Consider the following 26634-nt stretch of genomic DNA (forward strand, 5'->3'; position numbering starts at 1 on the left):
ATAGGATGTTCTTGGAAATAATGTTTTAGCTTCCGACTCGCCATAAAGACCCCATAAACCAACTTCTGCCAATGCGGATAACGTTGTTTGGAGAGGGTTAGCACCTCGCTGATAAAATACACCGGGCACTGTACCGGGTATTCCTTTCCTTCTTCCTTCCGTTCAACAGCCACTGCCACGCTCACCGCCTGGGTATTCACCATGATGTATAAAAGCATAGGCTCCTTTTCAGTCGGGGCGACCAGAACCGGCGGGTTGACTAGCTGCTTCTTCACAGTTCCAAAAGCTTCGTTGGCCTCGTTCGTCCAAACAAAATGATCAACTTTCTTAAGTAACTGATAGAGGGGAATGGCTTTCTCCCCCAGGCGGCTTATAAAGAGACTCAAGGCCGCAATACGACCCGCCATGCGTTGAACTTGATTAATATTCGCTGGTTTCCCGAGCGAAGTGATTGCTTTGATTTTGTACGGATTGGCCTCAATACCGCGTTCGGACACCAGAAAACCCAAAAGCTTTCCTGCGGGAACGCCAAAGACACATTTGGTAGGATTAAGCTTCATCTGATACACCCGCAGATTGTAAATGGTTTCCTTGAGATCCTCGAAGAGCGTCTGCTTCTTTCGAGATTTAACCACGATGTCATCAACGTAAGCGTGGACGTTGCGTCCGATTTGGCCGCGGAGACAGTTTTGGATACAACGCTGGAAGTCGCCCCAACGCTCTAGAGCCCAAACGACATGAATACATAGCAAAAAGCCCCAAATGGGGTTATGGAAGCTGTCCTCTCCTGATCTTCCACAACCATCTTGATTTGGTGATATCCGGAGTAGGCGTCCAAGAAACACAAACGCTCGCAGCCCGCAACCGAATCAATGATTTGATCACCGCAGGGAAGGGCGAAAGGATCTTTTGGGGAAGCTCTCTTGAGGTCGGTGTAGTCGATGCACATGCGGAAAGTGCCGTTCTTCTTGAGCACCACGACCGGGTTAGCCAACCATTTAGGGTGGAAGATCTCAACGATAAATCCGGCGGCCAAAAGAAGGGCAACTTCTTCTCCGATCGCCTTGCATCGCTCCTCATTAAACCTGCGAAGATATTGTTGAATCAGCTTTGCTTTAGGGTCAACATTAAGATGGTGCTCAGCGAATTCTCTCGGTACACCAGGCATGTCAGAAGGTTTCCATGCAAAGATGTCCCGATTCTCATGGATGAATTCGATGAGCGCGCTTTCCTATTTGGGATCCAGACCCGCCCCGATAGTGAACTACTTGGATGAATCGCCAGGAGTAAAGTCTACCATCTTAGTGTCATCCATTGGCTTAAACTTGAGGAGCGGCTCGACATCAGTTGTTCGCTTCTTGAGAGGCGACATGTCCGCCGGGTCAACATTGGCTTGGTGATACTTGAGTTCTTCTGCAGCACAGGCGATTTCTGCGTAAGCCACATCTCCTTCCTCACACTCCTTTGCTATCCTCCTCTCACCATCGACCATGATGGGTCCCTTAGGGCCAGGCATCTTGAGTTTAAGGTAGACATAGCAGGGGCGAGCCATGAACTGGGCGTAAGTCGGCTGCCCGAACAACGCATGGTAAGGGCTCTTTAGCTTGACCGCCTCAAATATAAGCGACTCACTCCTGTGATTGGATGTTGTACCAAAGGCCACATTTAGTTTGACCCGCCCAACTGGATATGCTGACTTACCCGGGACAATACCATGGAATACCGTGGTTGATGGCATTAGGTCTTTTTCCAAGAGGTTCATCCTTCGAAAGGTGTCGAAATATAATATGTTGATGCTGCTGCCACCATCCATAAGAACCTTTGAAAGGGTATATCCCACGACTTGGGGGGCCACGACCATTGCCAAGTCGCCGGGGTTGTCGTTTCTGGGCGGGTGGTCCTCCCTACTCCATGAGATAGTCTGCTCAGACCAATGGAGGTACCTGGGGAGTGCCGGCTCAGACACGCTATACGTCCTGTGCTTCACCTTCTTGTCTCTCTTACAGGTACTGGTGGTGAACACGTGGTATTATCCGCTGTTTAATTGTTTGGGATTGCTACGGAATCCGCCATTATCATCTTGCCCCTGGGGAGCCCCCTACGGGGGTGGCTGGTGAAACACTTTTGGCAGGTTATACCGCTGCTGGTTATGCACAGGGTACTGGCCACTGCTTGGTTGCGAGCCGCCCTGGGCCCCTGGTTCGGGAAAAACGCCGAACGGGTTCTGGCGTTGATTAGGTGCACCGAACTGTTCCTGTTGTTGGCTCTGGTCACTGGTTTGGCCTTTCTTGAGTGCCTCCACCCGAAATTCCTGCATTACATAGCAATCTTCCCAAGAGTGGGTCTTCGGTCCTTCAGCCGTGGCGTGAAGCGGGCAGGGGCCCTTAAGTATCTCGTTATAGTTGCGCGGCTTCTTGCCACTGTAACCCCTCTTCTTCTGGCGCTGGTTGCCATTGTTAGCATTGGTCTTAGCGACGAAGTCCGTGGATCCTTCATGCTGCCTTCTCTTGCCATTTCCACCATGATTATGGTGGGCGTGTCCCTGAAACCGGGAGTGATTCTTGGATGACTCGCCTTTCCTCGGCGAGTTGGCCTTGCTGCCGTCCTCTCCTGGATGTTTAGTATCGTCTGCTTCGGTGTACCGAGTGAGGGTGTCCATCAATTCGCCCATATCCTGGACCTTGCGCTTGAGTCGCCCCAGCTTCTGTACCAAGGGCTCATAGTGGCAGTTTTGCTCCAGGATCAGCATGGCCTGAGCCGCCGTGATGCCGTCTGACGAGTGGACGATTTCCGCAACCCGCCGCGTCCAGTGGTGGGCCGACTCATCGGGGCGCTGAACGCAATGCTGTAAGTCGACGATCGTCATTGGGCGTTCGCAAGTCCCTCGAAAGTTTTTGATGAAACGTTCCTTCAGTTCAGCCCAAGTCTGGATGGAGTTGGGTGGCAGGTTTTTCAACCAAGTGCGCGCCGTCCCTCCGAGCATCATTGTAAAGTACCTGGCACAGACTGCTTCACTCACGTCGAGCATATCCATTGCGAGTTCGTAACTCTCAACCCATGATGCCGGCTCAAGGTCCGGGGTGTAGTTGGGCACCTTCCTTGGTCCTTTAAAGTACTTCGGCATTCGCTCGTAGCGCAGGGCAAGGGCCAAGCAAGGCACCCCGACTTTCCTTTCGCCTCCGCCAAGTGGCGCTGGGTGGGGTTGGATGTTGCCCTGATGATCCTGGCCTGTCGCACCAAAGGTGTTGCGGGCGGGAGGGTCCCGATGGTCAGGCGGGTTACCCTGATGTAGGTGTCACGGTCTGCTGGTTATGGGGGGTTGTCCTCCGACCAGCTTCTGGTGTGGCTCGCCTGGGGGGTGGAGTGCAGCCGATCGAGGCTCTGTGAGAATTGCAGGTTCTGGACCACCGCCGTTTTCAACATCTCAATGGCGTTTCTTGCTTCTATTTCAGCCGGGGTGTTGCCATAAATCGGAAGGGATTCTAAGTGGCGAGTCGCGGCGAGCACGTTGTCCATGGGTTTGGAAAAGTGGCCCTGAGGCGTCTAGAAACGGGGAACGCGATCATCTGCTATCTGAGGCGGCGGGTTTGGAGGCTGAGCCGGCCGTCCCCTGGAACGGTTCCTGTCTCGGGGGTGCGTGGAGTGTCGAAAAGGCGGGTAGGGTTTAGATCAGGGGGTAAACACCCCTGGTGCCTCCTCTGATGGACAACGTCAGACGCGCGCTGATGTCTTTCAAGTCGCCAGTTCTCGGTGTTCAAGCGGGCTCTCTCCACGGTGATCTGAGCTTGCCGAGTCTCTATCCTGGCGTCTTCTGCTTCTGCATCTCGCTAGGCCTTCGCCATCTCATCTCACAACTTTGCCAATTCGGCGTTTATTGTTCCTTAATTTTCTGCCGGTACAGGGGTCGCCATAAGCCTCGTTATCTCCGTCGACGGGTCCATCAGGACCGCAGATGGGCTTTTGGATGGTTCGCCAGCATCGTTGTTGCCTGCAGGGTTTTGCTGGGACTGTGTTGCCCCCGCCATGTATACAGCGATCTGACGGCGGGTCCGGTCGAGGACTTTGGGATCCATTGCCAGCGATAGATCTCCGTGGCAGCCTTCGGGCAGGGACTGGATTGAATCTGTGTCGCCCATGGATGACTCGTCGTCAGTGTTGACCAGCGTAGTCTCTTGAGTCGCCGATCGCTCTGGCTCATCAGATCCATGCGTGAAGCCGATGAAGACTGGGCGCGTCAGGCTTGGCAGTGCAACGGGATGGACATACCTGGCCAGCTCGACGATGTCGGTGAAGATGTCCGGCTCAGGCATGGGTGCATCGACCATGGCGATGAAGATGTTGACCTTGCCGAAGGGGACTCTGTAGCCGGATTCGATTAAATCGACCTCGGGCCCCCACAGCGAGTTGTCGATGTAGTATTTTCATTGGCGGCTCCGAGTCATGAGCCCAGCCGCGTAGCTCCCTGACCCTGGTAGGGCTTCCTTCGAGAACTCAACTCCATTGTGCGTAGGCCCCAAGATGGGCGCCAACTATCGTGGTTTTGTCACGGCAGATGCCGTGGTTTTGTCACGGCAGATGTCCTCGTGAAATGACTTAGTACTGGAGCCATCGCACCTTGGTGGCGACTCAAAGGGGTTGCGCAGGGGAGACACGACGATTTACCCAGGTTCAGCCCCTCGTGAGGAGGTAAAAGCCTACGTCCTCCTTTGAGTTGTATTGATGTAGTTTCGATTACAAGGAGGGCGTAACTCGCCAAACCTAGCACTCGATGATTTCTAACCTGCCCTCTGCTTCCCTGGGACTCGCCTTTATATACAGGTCGAATCCCTAGGGTTTACAAGGATACTTTCCTTCCTACAAGTCGTGACCTCTACGATCTCCAAGTCGCCATCTTCCAAAGCTTGGAGACCTTCCGGAAATTGTAAACCGCCACATAACACCCGGCCTCGCCAGGCCAAGGCCCGAACCACGCTCACATGAATCGCCTTATTCGGTGACCCGGCCCAACTAGGGCGGGTTATTAACACGTAATATCCCCAACATTAGGCTCCAGACTGACTTGAATTCTCTTCACGCCAATATTCTTGCTCAATTAAAGGCGATTCATTTTTTATCCTTCTTTATACATCAGAAACTTTAACCCGCCATCTGTCGTGGAAGGTCTTTAAATCGCCAAACCATTTCTCGTTGGCATCTTCTTGTCCCTTGAATTCCGGGAATGCTGACGTAATCCTAACGGATCCTTTGGTATTGTTATCCCAAAATTTTCGGAGTGCCATTATAGTGAAGCTTTTTATCCTTCGGCGGTTCCCCCTCTCGGTGCCTTGATTCCAGCGCCCGCCCTGTTAAATAGGTGTGGGGGGGACAGGACTGGCGCATTCCACCTACCAGTCTCGTCAATCTCTTCCCCATTATCGCAGTGAGGAACCCTTATCGCCTTCCAAGAGCTCCACCGCCGACCGCAATTCCTATCGTCGCCCGAAAGCTTTGGCGCCGCCCACAGATCTTGTCTCCGTCAAGCACCTTACTGCGGCCGAGCTGCTCGCCGCCATCGACCATCTCACCGCCGTCGACCACCTCGCAATTGCCAGGCACTTCATCGCCGCCGGAGATCCCCGCGCCCGGCCGAGGCTTTCGTGCTCCTCCAAAAGCCTTCGTCGCCGTCGACCACTTCCGGCCGAACCCATCAGGTTAGGTCACCGCTTTATTTAAGAGCAGATCCCCATCCCTTTTCGAAGTTTCATCATTGCCATGTTCTTGATGCCCTCACGAGTATCTGTTACCTATCCTTCCTTGATTAGTATTGATGATGACGAGATAGCTAATGTCTCTAAATACCTTCACTTATCCGCCCTTGATTTGCGTGTTTAGAGAAATATTTCGTCAAACGAACAACATCATCTTATCCTGGTAGTAAGTTGTCGTATCCAGTCATTTTCCTCATGTATTTTCGGCTGTCCAGTAGATCCATAGTTTACCGCTCATTGCGTAAAAGCTGTTTGTAGTCTTCCCACTTCACCATTTTGAACAAATGTCTCCGATGCTTTAAGACACAACTCTCGTGAGTAGCCAAACTTCGTAAGTCGCCATAGCAAACCGACCCGGATCTTTATATGGCGGGTCAAGATTTTTCCTCAGTCTGTGAACAAATTACTTGGCGAGTCAAATGAAGTTATTTCACCCCTTACGGTAGATGTTCAAGCGTGTAAATTCACCCGTACTTTACTCCTTTGTAGCATGGGCACCGTCTTCAAAACTGACTGGCTCCCTACCAAAGTCAATGATACCATAGTAGCAGATTATGTGAAAACGGGCAATTTGGACCCTCAGGATGTTATCAGTTGGCGTACCGGGTTCGGAGAGGATCTCCCCAACCCCAAAGAAGGGGAGATAGTCATTTTCGTCGAACACCTTGAGCGAGGTTTTAAGCCGACCGGGTCAAAGTTCCTTAGAGACGCCATGGCTTTCATGAACGTCCGCCTCCAGGATCTGGGACCTAATTCGATAAGTAACCTATGCCAGTTCCAAGTGTTCTGTGAGGCTTACCTGCGGATGGAACCCTCAGTTCCCTTATTCTGGTACTTTTTCCACTTAAATCACCAAACGGAATTTCACAATGGCCCCAGCCTAGAACTTGGCGGTGTAAATGTTCAGCGCCGCAGGGATAGCCCGTTTCCCTCACTCGCCATGCCAAGCCATCCCAAAGGCTGGGGCGAGTCTTGGTTCTATTGTCAAGAGACCTCACCTTCAGGCCAAAACAAGCTTCTCGGCTATAGGGAAGAACGCCTTCCAACGAATTTCAAGTGGGGTCGACTTGATCCGCTGCTGGGTCGATTGGCGCATCGTCCCTTTGAGTCATCGGGACGGGTTAATGTGCGAATTTGATGGCACCTTAGATCATCCTCAATGTTATTTCCACACCGCTTTAACATAAAAGGATATTGTCACCATCATCAAGAAGCTAACCGGCGAGCCTGCGGGAAAATGCGGCCAAATCGGCCTCAAACCCTTCTGCAAAATTAATCCGGCGCCCAAGGTAAGCGGTTTTAACCCGCCTTTTGTCTTTACTTCTTATGTTTCATTCGAATTGTGGCCTTTTATAACATATGCCATTCCAGGAAGATGATAAATTTTGGTCCAAGAAACCCAAAAGGCCAGCCATGAAGCAAGCTAAGCCGCCCCCAAAGAAAACCAAGGGCAAGGGCAAAGCTGTTGTGGCCGAGCCATCCGAAGCCGATGAATCTCAAGTCGGCGACGCACCTTCAGAGGTAAAAACCTATCCTCTTTTCACTCGCCATCCGCTACTGTTAACATTGTATTTATGTCTCTGCCTCACTTGAATAGAATGAAGACAACGAAAGCCAGGAGGATTCTGTAGAGGTAATTTCTATTTCCTCCGATTCATCTCCTTCGCCACCTAAGCCGGCCAGGCGAATTTGTGGGAAAGTTCCCTTCTCACATCCAAATGCTTGTTTGGACCCAAATTTTCTTCTGAGGAAAGCACAACATACTTCAAATCGGAAGACCCGAAGTCATTCCGGTGATCTAGTGTCCGGTTTACCAACAAAGAACAAGAGGAAACCAAATGAGGTACCCATGAATAACACTTCTTCATGTTTCTTTGGATCGCATCTGTAACCCGCCTATATCTTTGACGTATAATTCTTGCAGAATTCTCCTCCTACATCTGGCGACTCAGTAATGTCGACACTTCCGCCAATGATTCGTGTCCCTGGGTAAGTCCTTTGATAATTTTACTTTGAATCTGAGGGTGATAAATTTTCAGTCCTTTAACGCGCTTCTCCCCTCTTTTAGGGCACATGCGAAGAATAGGAAGACCAGCGGGTCAACTCCTATCATAACCTTAGAGCCCATCAAAGAGTCAGCGACGATCCAAGATAACCCGGATCAAGACGAGCCTGAGGATCAAATGGATCTGCCTAGCTCGCCCAAGGAAACAATGGATGCCCCCAAACCGCCAAGTCCATTGACAACAGCAGAAGACCCGGACGCTGTAATTATCACTGGTACCGGCTTCTCTAAACCGGCCACAGCGGTTTTGTCAAAGCATGTGCCATCATCCTCTCAAACCATTCCTGAGTCTGGACTCTCCAAGGCTAAGCTTTCTGAATATGAACATCTGGAATTCAAAGAACTTTGCTCTGGTTTTGCAAGTCGCTTGGAGGCGAGTTACGAGATGGAGAAAAGCCTGCTTCGGATGCTAAAAAATAAACATGAGGTAAGCTTTGTTACATATTATATTATTCCCATTAACCCCCAAGTGCCGGGTCATCAGTAAAAAGATGATCCGGGTCTTGATAATTTAGAAAAACTTTCGGCCAGTAACCCCCAAGGGCCGGGTCATGAGTAAAAAGATGAGCCGGGTCTTGATAACTTAGAAAAACTTTCGACCAATAACCCCCAAGGGCCGGGTCATCAGTAAAAAGATGAGCCGGGTCTTGATAACTTAGAAAAACTATCGACCACTAACCCCCAAGGGCCGGGTCATCAGTAAAAAGATGAGCCGCGTCTTCATCACTTAGAAGAACTTTCGACCAGTAACCTCCAAGGGCCGGGTCATCAGTAAAAAGATGAGCCGGGTCTTGATGTTGTATAATTTTGTCTAAAAAAATTATACATTAGCCCCCAAGTGTCAGGGATATTGCTTGCAATAGTTCTGAGACTTGCCCTTTATCATGCATTTCAACAGGAAACTCTTATTCAGACTGAATCAACACTTGGCGATTTGTTGAATAACTCTTATCCTGACGCTGTAATTTTGATCTTTGTTAAACCAATAACTCTTATCCCGAGTCGCTGATTAACATTACCCCTTGCACAGGTCCGAGAGCCGCCAACCTTCAAGATGACTGCGTGCTGATGCTGAAGGCGATTTACAAGCTGACCGAACAGCTGTATACCGGCAGTGTACTAACTGTGAAAGCAGTGATGGGCGCCAAGGAGCCTATAACCTCCATAAAGAAGATGCTTGGCTGCTTATCCACGCTTCCTCCCCAGATTGGCGAATTGACTCGGTCAGCCGCCCGGAAGGGAGTGCTGACAACATTAAGTCGTTGCTTAGCGTATGCTCCAGAGATCAACCCGGAAGAAGTAGCGGCGGGCTTTCCACAACTCAAGGATGACGGGTCAGAATTCGTCGAAGAGGACTATCAGCGTGTCGTCAAGCACTCCCGGCTGGCGGCGACTCAACTTGCTGCAAGTCTGGACTTATCAAAGTATCAGGCTGCTTATGATAGCAAGAACAAGAAGGTCAACCCGCCAACCTTTGTGACGACCAGCTTAACTCCACGGCGACCCAAGAACCCTTTTGACTTGGACGCAGATCTTCCATCAATCCTGACCGATGAAGACAACTTCGCAGCTCTGGCCAAGTGTAACTGGGTACTGGGCGACTTGCAAATTGAGCTCGGCCAAAGCTCGCAGCAAAGCGATCCAAGGGCGCCAGCAAAATAAACTTCATTGATTTGGCCCTAAGAGCCATGTAATAGGCCTCCTTTAGGAATCGGTACTGCTTTTGTGATACTTTCGAAAAGAATCCTTATGTCGCCCTTAAGGCGATTTGAAATACTGGATCCGCCATTTGAAAATTCTTTATAATGCTTAATCCGCCATGGATGAAGTGATTTTGATCATGAGCCTGTGTTAAGCTTGAAAACCATATGTGAAATAAAATAAATAATAAATGATAACAAATATTTTCAAGATGAATCAGAAAAAAGGTTTGGACAACCTTGTCGCACTGCCAGGAAGGAAAATAAAAAATAGCAATTTCTTCGGCTCATAAGGTCGCGACAGGATGGGGCGAGTCAGAAAACTCAAGCGCCACCCTAGATGATTGTTTCGTCGGCTCATAAGGTCGCGAGAGGATGGGGCGAGTCATAAAGCTCAAGCGCGCACCCTAAATGATGGTTTCGTCGGCTCATAAGGTCGCGACAGGATGGGGCGAGTCAGAAAGCTCAAGTGCGCACCCTAAATGATGGTTTCGTCGGCTCATAAGGTTGCGACAGGATGGGGAGAGTCAGAAAGCTCAACACCCACCCTAAATGATGGTTTCGTCGGCTCATAAGGTTGCGACAGGATGGGGCAAGTCAGAAAGCTCAAGCGCACACCCTAAATGATTTCGTCATCTCATAAGGTCGCGACAGGATGGGGCGAGTCAGAAAGCTCACGCGCGCACCCTAAATGATGGTTTCGTTGGCTCATAAGGTCGCCACAGGATGGGGCGAGTTAGAAAGCTCAAGCGCACACCCTGAATTATTTCGTCGGCTCATAAGGTCGCGACAGGATGGGTCGAGTCAGAAAGCTCAAGCGCGCACCCTAAATGATGTTTTCGTAGGCTCATAAGGTCGCGACAGGATGGGGCGAGTCAGAAAGCTCAAGTGCGCACCCTAAATGATGGTTTCGTCGGCTCATAAGGTCGCGATAGGATGGGGCGAGTCAGAAAGCTCAAGCGCGCACCCTAAATGATGGTTTCGTCGGCTCATAAGGTCGCGACAGGATGGGGCGACTCAGAAAGCTCAAGCGCGCAGCCTAGATGATGGTTTCGTCGGCTCATAAGGTCGCGATAGGATGGGGCGAGTCAGAAAGCTCAAGCGCGCACCCTACATGATGGTTTCGTCGGCTCATAAGGTCGCGACAGGATGGGACGAGTCAGAAAGCTCAAGCGCGCACCCTAAATGATGGTTTCGTCGGCTCATAAGGTCGCGACAGGATGGGGCGAGTCAGAAAGCTCAAGCGCGCACCCTAAATGATGGTTTCGTCGGCTCATAAGGTCGCGACAGGATGGGGAGAGTCAGAAAGCTCAAGCGCGCACCCTAGATGATGGTTTCGTCGGCTCATAAGGTCGCGACAGGATGGGGCGAGTCAGAAAGCTCAAGCGCGCACCCTAGATGATGGTTTCGTCAGCTCATAAGGTTGCGACAGGATGGGGCGAGTCAGAAAGCTCAAGCGCGCACCCTAAATGATGGTTAAGTCGGCTCATAAGGTCGCGACAGGATGGGGCGAGTCAGAAAGCTCAAGCGCCACCCTAAGATAATAATTCTGTCGGCTCATAAGGTCGCAATAGGATGACAAAATTGATCTCAATGAGGAAGCCCCCAAGTCGGGAAGCATTTCAATTTTATTACTTCATAATGAAACTGAAAAACTTACAAAATGCAGAGCTGAAGAGCTCAAGTGTAATAAGGCTGCAAGTGGGCAATATTCCAGGGGCGAGTTGACTCAGCCTCCGTGGTTGGCCGGTTAGGCCGGAGATCCACCAGATAATAAGAGCCGTTGCGAAGATTCTTGCTGACGACGAACGGTCCTTCCCATGGTGGTGACAACTTATGCATTCCAGCATGATCTTTTCAACCGAAGAACTAAGTCGCCTTCCTGAAAGGTCCTGCTCTTAACCCGGCGGTTGTGATAACGCCGTAGATCCTGCTGATAGATGGTCGAACGGGCCGCAGCCAAGTCACGTGCTTCCTCTAGGGCGTCCAAGGAGTCTTGACGCGCCAGCTCATTGTATTGCTCCACATATGCGGAGACTCTAGGCGATTCATGCCTTATGTCAGTAGGAAGAACGGCTTTTGCTCCATAGACCAAAAAGAAAGGGGTAAAAGCGGTGGACCGGTTCGGGGTGGTCCGGATACTCCACGGTACTAAAGGCAATTCTTCGACCCAACATCCTGGGGTTTTCTCCAGGGGAACCATGAGTCAGGGCTTAATTCCTCGCAAGACCTCCTGATTCGCCTGTTCCGCCTGCCCATTAGATTGTGGGTGAGCAACCGCAGAAACATCAAGCCGGATATGCTCTCAACGGCAAAACTCCTGCATCGCCCCTTGGGACAGGTTAGTACCATTATCAGTAATGATACTGTGTGGGTATCCAAACCGGAAGATCAGCTTTTTCAAGAAATCGACCGCTGTCTCCGCATCGCAAGTTCCAATAGGTTCTGCCTCAACCCACTTGGTGAACTTATCAACCGCCACCAGCAAATCGGTTTTCTTGTTGGATGACATTTTAAAGGGGCCGACCATGTCTAACCCCTAGACCGCAAAAGCCCAAGTGATGGGAATCATTCTTAGTTCTTGAGCTGGCACATGAGCCTGTCGTCCATAACGCTGGCATCCCTCGCACCGACGAACTATATCTTCTGCATCTGCATGAGCCGTCAACCAAAAAAAACCATGACGGAATGCTTTTGACACCAAAGAGCGTGACCCGGCATGATGCCCACAGTCTCCGGAATGAATGTCATTTAAGATTATGCATCCTTCTTCGGAGGAAACACATCGTTGAAAAACTCCAGAGGCGCTCCACTTATATAACTCGCCATTGATGATCACCATGGATTTGCTGCGCCAAACGATTTGACGGGCCGAAACTTCGTCTGTTGTTAACTCGCCTTGGGCGAGATAAGCCAGATAGGGAAGAACCCAATCCGGCGTGACGTGGAGACCCGCCACGAGCTGAGACTCAGGATCTGGTATTGCCAACTCCTCCTCTGATGGTAAACTCACGGAGGGTTTATGCAAAATATCCAGAAAAAGAATGGGAGGAACTCGCTTTCGCTGGGAACCAAGACGTGAAAGGGCGTCAGCCGCCTCGTTGAGGCGCCGATCAATGTGGTCAACTTGATAACCATGAAAATGACCCGCCACGTCAGACACAGCTCTTTTGTAAGCCGCCATCATGGGGTCCCGAGAATCCCAGGTACCTGAAACTTGCTGCGCCACCAAATCAGAGTCACCAAAACATCTGACTCGTGTTAGATTCATCTCTTTGGCGAGGCGCAAGCCGTGATGCAAAGCATCGTATTCCGCAGCATTGTTAGTGCACGGAAACATGAGTTGGAGGACATAACTGAATTTATCTCGTTGAGGGGATACCAATACCACACCAGCCCCCGAGCCTTCCAGCTGTCTCGATCCATCAAAATAAATAGTCCAGTATGTAAGATCAGGTCTGTCCTCCGGAGCTTGCAACTCCGTCCAGTCATTGACGAAATCAACCAAGGCCTCAGACTTGACGGCTGTGCGGGGGGTGTACCGTACGTGATGTGGCCCAAGTTCAATCGTCCACTTGGCAATCCGCCCTGTTGCCTCCCGATTCTGGATGATGTCCCCAAGGGGGGCAGAGCTAACCACTGTGATGGGGTGTTCTTGGAAATAATGCTTAAGTTTCCGACTCGCCATAAACACCCCATACACTAACTTCTGCCAATGTGGGTACCGTTGCTTGGAAAGGGTTAGCACGTCGCTGATAAAATACAACGGGCGTTGCACTGGATACTCCTTCCCTTCCTCCTTTCTTTCAACGACCACTGCCACACTTACTGCTTTGGAGTTTGACGTAACATACAGAAGCATGGGCTCTTTCTCAGTCGGGGCGGCCAGGACCGGCAGGTTAACCAATTGCCGTTTCAAGGCTTCGAGCGCCTCGTCTGCCTCATTCGTCTGAACTAACCGGTCAGATTTCTTTAGAAACTGATAAAGAGGAATCGCCTTTTCACCCAGGCGACTTAGAGCCGCAATCGACCCGCCAGTCGTTGAACTTGATTAACGTTTGCCGGCTTTCCAAGGGATGTAACTGCTTCGATTTTGTCCGGGTTAGCTTCAATGCCACGCTCAGACACCAGGAAGCCCAACAATTTCCCTGTAGGAACACCAAAAACGCACTTGGTGGGATTCAGCTTCATCTGATATACCCGCAGATTATCGAAAGTTTCCTTGAGATCCTCCAGTAGCATCTCCCCCTGGCGGGTTTTGATCACAATATCGTCGACATAGGCGTGGACGTTGCGACCGATTTGGCTGCGGAGGCAATTCTGGATGCAGCGCTGATAAGTCGCCCCCGCACTCTTGAGTCCAGAAGGCATGGACACATAGAAAAAAGCCCCGAAGGGTGTTATAAAAGTTGCTTTCTCTTGATCCTCCACGGCCATCTTGATCTGGTGATATCGTGAGTAGGCGTCCAAAAAGCACAATCGTTCGCATCCCGCCACCGAGTCAATGATCTGGTCGATGCGGGGAAGAGCGAAAGGATCTTTCGGACAAGCTTTGTTGAGGTCCGTGTAATCAATGCACATATGGAAGGTACCGTTCTTCTTGAGTACCAAAACTGGGTTAGCCAACCATTTGGGGTGGAAAACTTCCACGATGAATCCGGCGGCTAAGAGACGGGCGACCTCTTCCCCGATCGCCTTGCGTCGCTCCTCGTTAAACCTACGAAGATACTGCTGGATGGGTTTTGCCTTTGGGTCAACATTAAGATGGTGCTCAGCGAATTCTCTCGGCACACCAGGCATGTCAGAGGGTTTCCATGCGAAGATGTCCCGATTCTCACGGATGAATTCAATGAGCGCGCTTTCCTATTTAGGATCCAGACCCGTCTCGATGGTAAACTGCTTGGATGAATCGCCGGGAACAAAATCGATTGTTTTACTATCATCCGTTGGTTTGAACTTGAGGGGCGACTCAGCATCTGTCGTTGGCTTCTTTAGGGGTGACATGTCCGCTAGGTCAACGTTGGCCCGATGGTGTTTGAGCTCCTCTGCAGCGCAGGCGACTTCCGCATAAGCCGCGTCCCCTTCTTCACATTCCTTTGCAATCCCTCTATCCCCATCAACCGTGATGGGTCCCTTAGGACCGAGCATCATGAGCTTAAGGTAAACATAGCATGGGTGAGCCATGAAACAGGCATAAGCCGGCCGCCCAAATAACGCATGGTAGGGGCTTTTCAATTTGACCACCTCGAATATCAATGACTCGGCACTGTAATTCTGCGCCGTTCCAAACGCCACTGTGAGTCTGACTCGGCCTATGGGGTACGCCGACTTGCCCGGGACGATTCCGTGGAAAACCGTGGTTGAAGGCATCAGGTCCTTTTCCAATAGGTTCATCCTTTGGAAAGTGTCAAAATATAAGATATTAATGCTGCTGCCACCATCCATTAGCACTTTGGACAGGGTGTAGCCCTCAACTTGGGGAGCCACGACCAACGCTAAATCGCGAGGATTGTCAACTCTTGGCGGGTGATCCTCCCTACTCCATGATATGGTCTGTTCAGACCAGTGGAGGTACCTGGGAAGCGCCGGCTCAGACACACTGTACGCCCGGTGACTCACCTTCTTATCACGTCTGCAAGCATTGGTGGTGAAAACGTGATACTGCCCATTGCTTAACTGTTTGGATTATTGCGGAAACCTCCGTTGTCATCCTGACCCTGCGGGGCCCCCTGTGGGGGTGGCTGCGAAAAAGCTCTTGGCGGGTTGTACCGCCGCTGGTGGTGCACCGAATATTGGCCGCTGCTTGGCTGCAGGCCTCCCTGAGCCCCCTATTCGGGAAAACCGCCAAAAGGGTTCTGTCGTTGGTTGGGTGCAGCAAACTGCTCCTATCGTTGGTCCGGGTCATCATTTTGGCTTTTCTTGATCGCCTCCGCCTGAAACTCCCGCATTACGAAACAGTTCGCCCAGGACTGAGTCGCCGGACCGTCTGCTATGGCGTGGTGTGGGCAAGGGCCCTTGAGTAACTCTTCATAGTTACGCGGCCTCTTCCCACTAAACCCCCTGTTTTTCTTCTAGCGTTGGTTGCCACTGTTGGTGTTGGTGTTGGCGACTAAATCCGAGGGTTCCTCTTGCTGCCTTTCCTTGCCATTGGCTCCTTGATTGTGGCGGTTACGTCCCTGGAACCGGGTATGATTTTTGGATGACTCGCCCTTCTTGGGCGAATTAGCTTTACCGTCCTCATCGGGATCTTTGGTTTCATCCGCTTCAGCGTACCTAGTGAGGGTGTCCATCAGCTCTCCCATGTCTTGGACCTTTCGCTTGAGTCGCCCCAACTTTTGTACCAAGGGTTCGTAATGGCAATTCTGCTTGAGGATCAACACAGCCTGAGCCGCCGTAATACCATCTGATGAATGGATAATTTCCGCAACCCGCCGTGACCAATGGTGGCCCGACTCATCAGGGTGCTGAACGCAGTGCTGCAGATCGACGATCGTCATTGGTCATTTGCAGGTTCCTCGGAAGTTTTTGATGAATCGCTCTTTCAACTCGGCCTAGGTCTAGATGGAGTTGGGAGGTAAGTTTTTCAACCAAGTACGTGCTGACCCCTCGAGCATCATCGTGAAGTATCTGGCGCAGACTGCCTCATTTACGTCGAGCATGTCCATGGAGATTTCATAACTCTCGACCCACGATGCCAGGTCAATGTCCGGGGTGTAGTTAGGCACCTTTCTTGGTCCCTTAAAATCTTTGGGCATTCTTTCGTTGCGAAGGGCAGGGGCCAAGCATGGCACCCCCACTCGCCCACCGCTCCCGACGAGAGGCGCGGGGGCGATTTGGATGTTCTGGAGATCCCGGCCCGGCGGGTTCTGATGATCAGGCGGGTTGTCCTGAGGGACAGGTCGCGGCCCGCTGTTTACAGCGGGTTGGTCCTCTGGCCGACTCCTGGTGTAACTCGCCTGGGGAGTGCAATGTAGCCTATCCAGGCTATGTGAGAACTGGGCGTTTTGAACCACCGTCGTCTTCAACATCTCAATGGCGTTCCTTGCTTCTATCTCGGCAGGAGTGTTGCCGTGAATCGGAAGAGATTCCAGATGGCGAGTTGCAGCAAGGACGTTGTCCACCGGGTTGGAAAAGTGGCCTTGAGGCGTCTGGAATTGGGGAATGTGATCCTCAACTGTCTGAACCGGCAGGTTAGGCGGTTGACCCGGTCCTCCCCTTGGGGCGGCTCCCGCCCCAGGGGTTCATGGAGTGTCGAACAGGCGGGTCGGGTTGAGATCATGGGGCAGGCTACCTTGGTGTCTCCGTTGATGGACGGCGTCGGATGCGTGTTGGTGTCTTTCGAGTCGCCAGTTGTCAGTATATAAGCGAATCCTTTCGGCCGCAATTTGAACTTGCCGAGTCTCGATCCTGGCGGACTCCACCTCGGCATCCCGATGAGCCTTTGCCACTGCCTCTCTGAGTTTCGCCAGCTCCGCGTTTATCTCCTCCTGGTTTTCTGGTGTGAGGGGAGTCGCCATCAGCCTTGTGATTTCCGCCGCTAATTCCACCAGGACAGCGGCCGGGCTTCTAGACGTCTCACCGGTTCCATCATCTCATGTAGGGTTTTGCAAGGGTTGAGTCGCCCCTGCCATATAAATAGCGATCTGGCGGCGAGTTCGGTCAAGGACTTCGGGGTCCATGCACAGCGACAAGCCCCCAAGACCATCCCCATGTAGAGACCGGATTGAATCTGAATCGCCCATGGATGATTCGTCATCAGTGTCGACTGGTGTAGTTTCCTAGGTCGCCGAGCGTTCTGGCTCCTCCGATCCCTGCGTGAACCCAACAAAGACCAGGCGAGTCAGATTTTACGTCACTACTGGGCGGACGTACCTGGCCGCCTCGACGATGTCGGTGGAGATGTCCGGCTCAGTCATTGATGATCCGATCATGCCGATGAAGATGTTGATCTTGCCGAAGGGGACCCTGTAACCAGATTCGATCGAATCCTCCTCGGGCCCCCATTGCTGGTTGTCGATGTAGGTCTTCCCGCGGCGGCTCCGGGTCATGAGCCCCATCGCGTAACTCCCGAAGCCTGGTAGGGCTCCCTTTTAGAACTCAACTCCACCGTGTGTAGGCCCCACGGTGGGCGCCAACTGTCATGGTTTTGTCACGGCAGATGTCCTCCTGAAAGGACTTAGTACTGGAGCCATCGCACCTTGGTGGCGACTCAAAGGGGTTGCGCAGGGGAGACACGGAGATTTGCCAAGGTTTGGCCCCTCGTGAGGAGGTAAAATCCTACGTCCTGCTTTGAGTTGTATTGATGTAGTTTCGATTACAAGGAGGGCGTAACTCGCGAAACCTAGCACTCGATGATTTCTAACCTGCCCTCTGCTTCCCTGGGACTCGCCTTTATATACAGGTCGAATCCCTAGGGTTTACAAGGGTATTTTCCTTCCTACAAGTCATGACCTCTACGGTCTCCAAGTCGCCATCTTCCAAAGCTTGGAGACCTTCCGGAAATTGTAAACCGCCACATAACACCCGGCCTCGCAAGGCCAAGGCCCGAACCACGCTCAGATGAATTGCCTGATTCGGTGACCCGGCCCAACTAGGGCGGGTTATTAACAGGTAATATCCCCAGCAGCAGATGTCCTAGTGAAAGGACTTAATGATGGAGCCATTGCACCTTGGTGGCGACTCAAAGGGGTTGAACGGGAGCGGGACTCGGATTTACCCAGGTTCGGCCCCTCATGAGGAGGTAAAAACCTACGTCCTCCTTTGTGTTGTATTGATGATGTTTCGATTACAAGGAGGGCGTAACTCGCCTGACCTAGCTCTCGATGATTTCTAACCTGTCCTCTCCTTTCCACGGACTCGCCTTTATATACGGGTCGAGCCCTTAGGGTTTACAAGAGTCCTTGCCATAACACAAGTCATGATACTTTCTATCTCCAAATCGCCGTGCTATCCAAGACTGGAGAACTCCTCGATAATTGATTCTCCACGTGGATCTTGAACCGCCATCCAGCTCCTGGGCCTACCGGGCCAAAGCTTGAATCGCCAAAGGATGAGTTGCCCACTTGGTGACCCGGCCCAGCTAGGGCGGGTCACACCACATATAATATCCCCAACACAGTGCCCAGGACATGCTAGACACATCCAAGGCACCCCAGAGCGCGCCAACATGTCGTGGCATGCCCAAGCTGCGCTCTGGGCGTGCCACAAAGAGCAACCGAGGTGGGGGCGATTCCCTCCGCCAGTTCTAGCCTCCCCGCGGTGTCTATCCTCTCCCCCAACAGCCCCTCTGTGTTAGGAAGCCCTCATGGCCCCTCCTTTCCCACGCTAAGAGCCGGTGCGATGCGTGCCCGCGCGCACCAGAAGCGCCAGAGGAGCGCGACCACGATAGCTCGCCTCTCCTCTCTCCCTCTCTCTCACAGTGAGTCCTGGATGTCCAAAACCACGTCCTGAGACCGTGGTTTCGACCCAGCCTCTCTCTACACCCCCATGCATGCCACGGTGGATCACCGGCGCTCCCGAGTCGGCTGACCGACGCGGGCATATAAATAGCCCATCCCCTCGCTACGGAACCCCTCACTCCACCTTACCGAGACCTCAACACCCCCTAGCCACCTCATTGAGAAAGTAGAGCCCCGGTGCTCGAGATCGACCGAGGCCCCTCCGCCTCGGAGCTCTGGTCGATCTCCGGCTACACGTCGGCTCTTGCGTCCCTCTGCCCACCAAAACACTCCCCATGACACCATGAAGCTTTCCCCTCTCTTCCCCGAGCAAATCCGTGCCCGTAGCTTTCACCTCCACCTTCATCCGAAACCCCTCCGCCGCGTCTACCTTGTCGCCGGCAAACCAGAGCCCCTCCGTCATCGACTCGACCACCTGTAGGTAGGCGACAACGAGCCGGACCCATTCCTGTCGTTGTTAGGGCCCGAGGACGTCGGTAGCCAAGCCGGTGTGCTCCTCCTCCTCTCTGGCCAGAGGTAGGAGACGACCCCGACAGGTGTGCCCCACCTTTCGGTGGCCTATCTCTCTCTCCCTCGCTGCCCCCAGGGGCGCCCGCATCAGGTTCTAACCTGACGGTGCATGCGCCTGGGCAGGCAGGTTGGCTGGCCAGTGGGCCGGCCCAGTCTCAGCCCAAGCCAGGCCAAGGGCTGTAGCCTTTTTTTAAAACTTGATTTTAAGTGATTTTTGTAAAAAGATTTAACAAGTGAAATAATATGATTCTTCCACTCTTATTTTTCTAAAAATATGTCGTATTTAACATAACCATTGGATGAATTTTTGCAACAACTATTCTGTTTTATAATAATAAAAAGGGTTAATTTGGAATAGTTTTAGTTCTGTTCTATTGATTTTCAAAATATTCTTTCACTAAAACCATAGACAAATATTTTTAAAATAACAATATGGATTTATCAGAATTAAACAACATTTTTGAAGTGACTTTGTGATCTGTTTTGGAGTGAGCTACTTTTTGCTTTTATTTATTACGACGATAGAAAACCCGTGTGACGAAGGAGTTGGACTTGAAGATCACGAAGACCCCGAATACCTAGCTGACCAAGGCAAGCAGCCCTTTGAACATGTTTGAATATATGTTATATTGCATGCTAATAGAGAAAACATTCCGTTGCATGTGATCATAAGTATCGGTAAATCATTGAAGTGATGTTACCGATGGCTCCTCCGGAGCACCTGCATGTTGAGCATGATCATACCAGCTATGAGGGTCACGCTAATATCATGTTGACAAGTAAAGCTAGAATTGTAGTAACATGAGCATGATGATGGTAATATCAAAGGTTTATGAAAACCCTGTCGGGTGCCACTAATGCCCGAGGGTGATGATGAGTTAGGTGGACAATTTTGGTGAAGTGGTGCACCAGGTATTTGTGTGAGTATGGTTTCAGAAATGGGATTAGATTTATGAGGAGTCGACAATCCCAACCTTACATGTACGACCATGTTACCCTTTATGGGACGCGACTTTGTTGATTACTCTGGTCGGTGCTAGCAAAGAACCACATTACTAGTTGCAGGAGTGATGTGTGGTCACTCTCTTGATGGGGTCGTGCCAGGTAGTGCGACTATGCCGTTTTTACGTTTTCCAGGCACACCGTTGGTCCCCGCATGGTTGATACTGTCCAGAGTCGGTGCTCGTAAGACGTACAACATGTGCGCTGGGTACCAATCGAGTCGACCTCTTTGCCTAGTATTGTCAGGGGAAAGGCATTGATCGGGTACTTACCTCGGGTACGATATATACCACGAGTCGTGGATGACACAGAAGTTTCTCGGATCTTGTGGGTCCAACATACTACCACTGTAGAGTGTAAATCTATTCAAATAGCCGTGTCCACGGTCAAGGACAGTTTGGTAATCCTGCTTAAACTACGTTCAGTCGTTTCCGCATAAACCAAGAGTGAGTGTGTGGTCAATAGTGTTAATATGAAATAGTTGATATGACCAAGTTTGGTGACTTGGCATATCGGGTGAATCCGGAGTATTCTGCGCTTGACACATATGTTGATATATGTAACTTGTTGTTCAAATCAACATCTAGTTATGATGCATATACATGATCATGTTTATTCATAGATAGGATGTTATCCACCAAGATGCATACTATGTGTTATCCTTTCAATTGCATTGTTCATATCATGGGTTGTTTGCGAGTACATTTAAAAGTACTCATTGGCTTGCCACTGGTTATATTATTGACCAGACATGGAAGGACCGGAGTTTGGAGAAGAGTACGTGTTCGCAGACGGCCCTGCGAACTAGGACGCTTCCCAGTCAGAATGCCTGTCTGTGTAGGCCGATGGCATGGGCACCTTCTTAGCCCCAAGATTTCCACCGCTAGTTGTATCAGTATGATTTGGCCTTCTAGGCCCTACCTTGTGAACTTGACCATTTGGTCACGTGATGTAATAATTCGGTACTTGGATGTCAGAATCTTATTATTCAGCATCTATGTGTTCGGTGAGCATTGATCTCTGGGATCACTGAGCACGTACATTCGGCGATCTTGACTCTTAAGTCTGGGCCCCACATGCAGCTGAAGAAAAACTTCGAGTCTCTTTGGAAAAACTTGAAAAAGTCAACGCTGAGCACATACTATACAAAGATTCGGCTCAAGCAGACAAAGCCGCCCTATTGAAATGTGCTAAAACGCCGAGGGTCAGCTAAAACTAGTCATGGAAGAATTGACTGGTCTTTGGCGACACATGTCCAAGATGACCAGTGCCATCTTTGGTAAGTACCTGGAATATTGTCCATTGTAACCATTGTAAAGGACACAAGGCGCCAAGCGCCTTATGTTTCATTTGTTCCTTGCAGGCCCTCGATCCGCCAATCTTCAAGATGACTGTGTGCTGAAGCTAAAAGCGGTATATAACCTGACAGAGAAACTCTATGCTGGCGAGATATTCACCATCAAGACTGTGTGGGGTGACAAATACCCAGTAAAATACATCAGAGACATGTTGAGGCGGCTCTCAACCATACCCCAACATATAGAGGAAATAAAGAAATCATCTGCACGGAAAGGGCTAATCACGGCTATGATCTGGTCTTTAGCCTATGCTCCAGAACTCAAGCCAGACGATATAGTTGGCGGGTTTCCCGAGTATAAGGATGACGGCTCAAAATTAATGAAGAGGACTATGCCCAGTGCGTAAGGGATGTTCGTCCTCCATCAAGCCGGCTTGCGGAGTGTCTTGACTTGTCCAAGTATCAATCGACTTATGATGATAACCATAAACATGTGGTGCCTCCCAGTTTTGCACCAATGGATTTGACTCCTCAGCGTCAGAAGCCTCCTTTTGCCTCTAATGACGACCCGTCAACCATCTTGACAGAAGAAAGATGAATTTTATGCTTTAATCAATTGCACCTGGGGTATGGACAACTTTCGGATCCAAGACCCTAAAAGCCCGGCACAGGGTGACCCGGAGGCGGCATAAATGAGGCGACTCCCGAAGCTTCAACCTGAAGAGAGAGACTGAACCCGGAGGGAACTTGCCACCGGGTTAATATGGAAAAACCTTTGGCCTTCGTGAGACATGTAATTTGTTTATGAGTATACTTAAACTGCTATATATTTGCATGAGTATGGATGCCAAAACTTTTCTAGCGTTACCTTGTAATATAAGTCGCTTGTTTGAGCTGTCATTGGTCAGGAATTATGTTTTCTTCCCCTCCTTGAAAGGACGGACCTTTAGAATCACCAAATTTTCGATGAGTTAGTACAACTATAGGATTTCTGCCTAAAAAGACAACACCATATAAAGTGATAAATAGGCCGGCACAACGACTCACGTCGGGTTGACGGGCTTGCCAGGATCTAGTCGTACCCTAAGAGGTTTTTGCAAAAACCTTTATGTTTTTAGACTAGTGGATCAGGCTTAAGTGAGGCTTTTGTGAAGCAGGTTGTGTGAATTCATGGTTTGTCTATTTCCATATGTTGGCTCTCGCAATAACCTCAATGTTTTAACTTTGCAAGTTCAGGGTCCAAAATTGGATTGACTCGCCAAGAGTACACGAGGCTTATGGGGCGCGTCACAAACCATATAGCCGAGTATAATCATTGTAATGCGTTAATTTTTTGCTAGCCAAGAGGGTATTAAGGCAGGACTCAATGTGTTAGAAGCCCCTAGGTGACCTATGATCAAGGAAAAATGGGCATAGGATTGCAGAAGACAATTCTATTACTGCTAAACAACCTGGGACTAGTAGTCCCCACGTAAGCCTGTTTTTATCACTCATGATCATACATTGGCGCCTATGTTTGAACCGTGCATCATGGCACTTGGTCCTCTTTGCCTTACTAGTATCTATTTTTGAACGATCGCAACAGGGCGACTCGTTCTCTTTGATACTAATAGCGTCCATGTTTGAATGGCCTCCTTGGCGGCGACTCATCCTCTTGGGCGGTTTATTTAATCAATACAGACTCATGCTCAACATATAGGCTGAAACGGCAGAGACCCCGAATTTTTTGGGTACCGACTTTATTGTCATGATATAAAGAGTACACAAATACTAAATTATCTACATGGATAAGGAGCCAATGGCTCTAAGTGTAATAAGGCCGCATGAGCAATATTCCACGGGCGAGTCATCTCTTCCTCCGAGGTTGGCTTGTCAGGGCGAGGATCAATCAAGTAGTAAGAGCCGTTCCGAAGCTTTTGCTGACGAAGAAAGGTCCTTCCCATGGAGGCGAGAGCTTGTGCATGCCCATGTGATCTTGAATCAGTCGAAGCACTAAGTCGCCCTCCTAGAAGACCCGACTCTTGACCCGTCGGCTGTGATAACAACGCAAGTCTTGTCGGTAGATAGCCGATCATGCTGTGGCTAAATCACGCTCTTCCTCCAAAGCATCCAAGGAATCCTGACGTGCTTGTTCATTATCTGCTTCTACGTACGCGGCGACAATGGGAGAATCATGCCTTATATCGCTTGGAAGAATTGCCTCAGCCCCATAGACAAGGAAAATGGAGTATAACCAGTGGATCTGTTTGGTGTTGTTCTGATGCTCTAAAGTACTGAAGGAAGCTCTTTGGCCCAACAACCCGGAGTGCGCTGCAAAGGAACCATGAGCCGGGGCTTGAATCCACGCAAGATTTCCTAGTTAGCCCGCTCAGCTTGACCATTGCAGTGTGAATAAGCCACTATGGATACATCAAGCCGGTTGTGCTCTCGCTGACAAAACCCCTTCATTACCCCCTTAAACAAATTAGTACCATTATCAGTAATGATGTTTTGGGGATAACCAAAGCGGAAAATGAACTTATTGCGGAACTTGAGTGTCGTCTCTGCCTCACAATTGCTGACCGGCTCTGCTTCAACCCACTTGGAAATTTATCAACCGCCACCAACAGATGAGTTTTTTTATCGGAAGACATTTTAAATGAGCCAACCATATCTAGCCCCCAAACTACGAAAAGCCATGTGATTGGGATCATGCGCAACTCCTGAGCCGACACATGTACTTGACTTCGAAACTTCTGACACCCATCACACAGGCGCACTATATCCTCGGCATCAACATTAGCCGTCAACTAGTAGAAACCATGGCAAAAAGCTTTTGACACCAAAGATCGTGACCCGACGTGATGTCCACAATCGCCCACATGTATCTCATTGAGAATATCACGCCCTTCTTCTGGCGTAACAGAACGCTGAAAAACCCACAGGTGCTTCATTTGTGTAACTCGCCTTTAGATATAACCATGGACTTGCACCGCCACACCATTTGTCTGGCAAAAATTTCACCAATCAGCAACTCTCCTCAGGCTAGATAAGCCATGTAAGGTACTGTCCAGTCAGGAATCGCCCGGAGAGCCGCTACCAACTGTGATTTCGGGTCAGGAACTGTTATGTCTTCTTCAAAAAACAACTTCACAGAAGGGTTATGCAAGACATTCAAGAACACATTGGGGGGGACATGCTTACGTTGTGATCCAAGTCGTGATAAAGCATCAGCCGCCTCAATCTGTCGATGATCAATGTGATCAACCTGGTAACCATGAAAATGACCCGCCACTTCGGTTACCGCATGCCTATAAGCCGCCATCAATGGGTCTTTGGAATCCCAGGTTCCGGATACTTGCTGAGCCACCAAATCTGAGTCGCCTAAGCATCTGACCCGGCTAAGGTTCATCTCCTTAGCTATCTTGACCCCATGGAGCAACGCCTCATACTCAGCCGCATTGTTGGTACAAGGAAACATGAGTCGCAAAACATTGCAAAACTTGTCGCCTCGTGGGGAAGATAACACCACTCCAGCTCCCGAGCCTTCCAACTGCCTAGAACCATCAAAATGAATAGTCGAGTATGTATTATTAGGCCTATCTTCCAGTATCTACAACTCGTTCCAATCGTTGGTAAAATCCACCAGAGCTTGAGACTTGATGGTTGTGCGAGGTATATACTTCACATGGTGAGGACCAAGCTCTATTGCCCATTTAAGAATCCGCCCAGCGGCTTCACGGTTCTGTATAATGTCCCCAATTGGAGGAGAACTAACCATGCCGATTGGATGCTCTAGGAAGTAGTGCTTCAACTTCCGGCTTGCCATAAAAATCCCAAAGACCAACTTCTGCCAATGTGGATATCGTTGTTTGGACAGAGTCAATACCTCACTAACAAAATATACTGGTCGCAGAACCAGATATTCCTTGCCTTCATCCTTGCATTCAAAAACCACTTCTACACTCACAGCTTTAGAGTTAGCAACAATAGACATGAGCATTGGTTCCTTGTCAGCTAGGGCTGCTAACACGGGCGGCTCAGCAAGTTGCTTCTTAAGGGCCTCGAAAGCCTCATTAGCCGCATCGGCCAAACGAAGTGATTTGGTTTTTGAGCAACTCATAAAGAGGGATGTCCTTCTCCCCAAGGCGACTTATGAAGCGACCCAGTGCCGCAATATGACCTGCCATACGTTGGACCTGATTAAGGTTAGCCGGCTTACCAAGCAAAGTTATCGCCTTGATCTTGTCCGGGTTAGCTTCAATGCCACGCTCTGACACCAGGAATCCCAGTAAATTTCTTGCAGGAACCCCAAACACACACTTGGTCGAGTAAAGCTTCATATGATACACCCGAACATTGTCGAACATCTCCTTGAGATCACCTAGAAGTGTCTCCTTCTTCTGTGATTTCACCACGATGTCATCCATATAAGCATGAACGTTATGTCCAATCTAACTGTGCAAACAATTCTGAATGCAACGTTGATAAGTTGCCCGTGCGCTCTTAAGTCCAAAAGGCATTGAGACATAGCTATAGGCACCAAAAGGAGTAATAAAGGCTGTTTTCTCCTGGTCCCCCTTGTCCATCTTGATCTGGTGATAACCAAAGTATGCATCCAGAAAACACAAATGCTCACAACCCGCCGTAGAGTCAATGATTTGATCAATACGGGGAAGGGAAAAATGATCCTTCGGACAAGCTTTTTTGAGGTCTGTATAGTTGATGCACATGTGAATGGTGACGTTCTTCTTGAGAACTAAGACCGGGTTAGCCAACCACTCAGGATGAAAAACTTTGACGATGAACCCGGCGGCCAGGAGCCGGGCGACTTATTCCCCAATTGCTTTACGCCTCTCCTCATTGAAACGACGAA

This window comes from Hordeum vulgare, chromosome 1H (genome assembly GCF_904849725.1).
Source record: "Hordeum vulgare subsp. vulgare chromosome 1H, MorexV3_pseudomolecules_assembly, whole genome shotgun sequence".
NCBI classification, from domain to species: Eukaryota; Viridiplantae; Streptophyta; class Magnoliopsida; order Poales; family Poaceae; genus Hordeum; species Hordeum vulgare.